Below are 3,682 nucleotides of genomic sequence, written 5' to 3' on the forward strand. Positions count from 1 at the left end.
GGGAGGGGAGAGGTGGGGAGGGGGGAGGGTGGAGGATGGGAAAGGCAGCGGAGCACAACAGACACTAGTATGGCAATATGTAAATCAATGGATGTGTAACTGATGTGATTCTGCAATCTGTGTATGGGGTGAAGGTGGGAGTTCATAACCCACTTGAATCAAAGTGTGGAATATGATATGTCAAGAAATTTGTAATGTTTTGAACAACCCACAATAAAAAATTAAAAAAAAAATAATACCTTAATGATATGTATTTCCATAACATAATTGTCTCCTCATTAAAAAAAATATCAATTGGTGGTTTTGGTACATTCACAGAATTCTGTAAATATGGCACTCTCCAATTCCAGAACTATTTTTTTCACCCAGCAGGTAAAACATATTCAATGTCAATGCATACTTCATTTTGTTGCTATATTACATTTTGTTCATCCATTCATCTGCTGATGTGCGTGGGCTCTCTCTCATTCAGCAAGGAGGTCCACGGAACAGGGTAGAGGAGAGTGTGGCTGCAAAGTCACTAATCAAGACCTCGGGAGACCAAGCAGGAGCATATCTGATTTTTTTTTCAGTTACTATACACACACACACACACACACACATTCAAGCAGTAGCTAAGCAGATTACAGGCAGCCACCAATGCAATGTCTGCTAACTGCCTTTGCAGCGACCAATCAAGGAGTGGGCTGTAGAGCAAGCGCAGGGACTGCAACACATGGCCTCACACCCCGGGCTGTGCCCAGAGGGTAAGCAGCCTGCTGCTCACACGCCTAGCACGAGGGGAGTGGCCTGCCACTCAGACGCCCTTAACGTATGCCATGTGTGCAGTACTCCATGCACTTGTCCCCACATTGATGGATGTTTAGCTTACTTCCAGTTTGGAGATATTATCAAGAATGCTGCTCTATGCAATTCTGAACAAGTATAGAGAGGGAATATTTCTGTTTATCCTGAGAATATCCCTAAATGGAATTGCTGAGACATTCCTCTTTAACTATAGAAGGAACTTCTCTCAGTTCCACACAAGGTTTATTTCCAGTCAAGCAGCTCCAGCCAGCAGGGAGGAGATCACCTGCTTTTATGGTGCTGAGTCAGCCTGGTTATGTTAGTCCTGCATGAAATGCTTTAAACCCCAGAATCCTGGGCACTGGCCTCTGCAAAAACTGGCCTCGTCATCAATTCATATAATTACCTGGTAACAGAAGTTTCTGGTCATCATTATTTATTAAAGTTATAATTTACTAACATATTAATTATACAAATTGATGGGCTTCCCTGTAAAACTTCCACATGTGCATATGTGTGCTTTGATCATGTCCACCCTCTCTTTACCCTCTCTTGTTCTCCACTCTTCTCTTCCCCATCCTTAGTATCTTTCTCTTCCCCTAATAGTAGCTACTACTTCCAGGTCACTTTTATCGATCTATCTATCTATCTATCTATCTATCTATCTATCTATCTATCTATTTATTTTTAGTTGTAGATGGACACAATACATCTATTTTTTTATTTATCTATTTTTATGTAGTGTTGAGGATTGAACCCAGTGCCTCACATGTTCAAGGCAAGTGCTCTACCACTGAGCTGCAACCCCAGCCCCCACATTTATTTTTAGATACCAAATATGAGATTAAACATATGATTCTTCTCTTTCTGGCTTCTTTCACTTGACATGATGTCCTTCAGTTTCATCCATTTTCCTGAAAAAGATATTAATTCTTTTTTAAAATATATCTTTTTAGATGTAGATGGACACAATATCTTTGTTTATTAATTTATTTTTATGTGGTGCTGAGGACCGAACCCAGCACCTCACACATGCCAGGCAAGTGCTCTACCACTGAGCTACAGTTCCAGCCCTGACATTATTTCATATATACCATATTTTCTCTATTCATTTATCTGTTGATGGGCACATAGGCTGATTCCATATCTTAGCTATTATGAATAGTGCCACAATAAACATGGGAATGCCTTTCTTTCTTTCTTTCTTTCTTTCTTTCTTCTTTCTTTCTTTCTTGCATCTTTCCTTCCTTTTGTTCATTTTTTCTCTTTTCCTTTCTTCCTTTCTTTTGTACACCAACTTTGTTTCCTTTAGACAAATACTCAAGAGTAGTATAGCAGGATCATATAATAATTCTATTTTTAATCTTTTGAGGAACCTGTTTGCCATGTGGCTGCACTAACTTACATTTCCATTGACAGTGTATAAGGGGTCCTTTTTCTCCACATCCTTGCCAGTATTTGTTATTTAATTTCTTTTATAATAGCCATTCTGACTGGGGTGAGATGACATCTCAATGTAGTTTTGATTCATACTTCCCCAATGATTAAAAATATTGAGCATTTTTGTGTGTGTGTGTGTTGAGTATTGAATCCAGGGGTGCTTAACCACGGAGCCATATCCCCCTTTTTAATATTTTATTTAGAGATAGGGTCTCACTGAGTTGCTGAGTGCCTTGCTATGTTGCTGAAGCTGGCTTTGAACTGGCAATCCGCCTGCCTCAGCCTCCCAAGTTGCTAGGATTACAGGCTTGTGTCACTGTGCCTGACTAAGCATTTTTTCATATGTATATTGGCCATTTGTATTTCTTTGGGGAAGTGTCTTTTCAGATCATTTTGTCAATTTTTTATTGTGCTATTTGTTGTTAAGTCTTTTAAGTTCTTATAAATTCTGGATTTTAATCCTCTGTCAGAAGAATAGGTAGTTAACTTTTTGCCCATTGTGTAGTTTGTCTCATCATTCTGTTGTTTCCTTTGCTGTGCAGAAGCTTTTTAATTGGAAGTAATCCCATTTATCAATTATCATTTTTATTTCCTGAGCTATTAGAGTCCTATTCAGGGAATCATTGCCTGTGCCAATATCTTAAATCTGCTGTTATTCTGATGGATTTGCCTTTAAATGTGACTTGGCTCTTCTTTATTGCAGCCTTTAATGTTCTTTCTTTGTTCTGTGTTTTTGGCAGTTTAACTATAGTATGTCATGAAGAGGTTCATTCCTGGTCATGTCTAGTTGTTCTAAATGTTTCCTGTAACTGCATACCCATGTCTTTCTCAAGATTTGGGAAATATTCTGCTATTATTTTGCTGAATTGGTTTTCTATACCTTCTACCTATAGCTTCTGTCTTGTTATTTCTGATTATGCATATATTTGCTATTTTAATGATATTCCAGAGATCTTATATATTTTGTTCATTTTTTTTCTTTTTCTTTCTTATTTCTGTCTGGATGTAAAAATTCCTTGCCTTCAAGCCCTGATATTGTTTTATCCATTTGATCTAGTCTATTGGTATGCCTTTCAACTGAGTTTTCAGATACTAGGAAGAGGCTAAGAAAGAGCCTTCTCTAAAGCCTTCAGAGAGATCATGGCACGGCTCATACATTGACTTCAGACTTAGCTCCAGAACTGCAAGAGAATGAATTTCCATTATTTTAGATCACCAAGTTTGTAGGGATTTCTTGTAGCAGCCTTAGGAATGTGATACATACGGTATGTATGATTTCAGATTAGAATTCTCTTTTTTTATTTGTCTCTCTCACTAGAGTAACCTCTATGAGGGCAGAAACTGTATTTGGCTTATTCATCATTATTTACTAGCTCCCAGAGTACAGAATGTTCCATATTAGATATAAATATGAAGGATGTATAATTGAACAAAAAGATTGCTAACGTGAAGGAAA

Source organism: Marmota marmota, unplaced genomic scaffold (genome assembly GCF_001458135.2).
Source record: "Marmota marmota marmota unplaced genomic scaffold, marMar, whole genome shotgun sequence".
In the NCBI taxonomy this organism is placed as follows: Eukaryota; Metazoa; Chordata; class Mammalia; order Rodentia; family Sciuridae; genus Marmota; species Marmota marmota.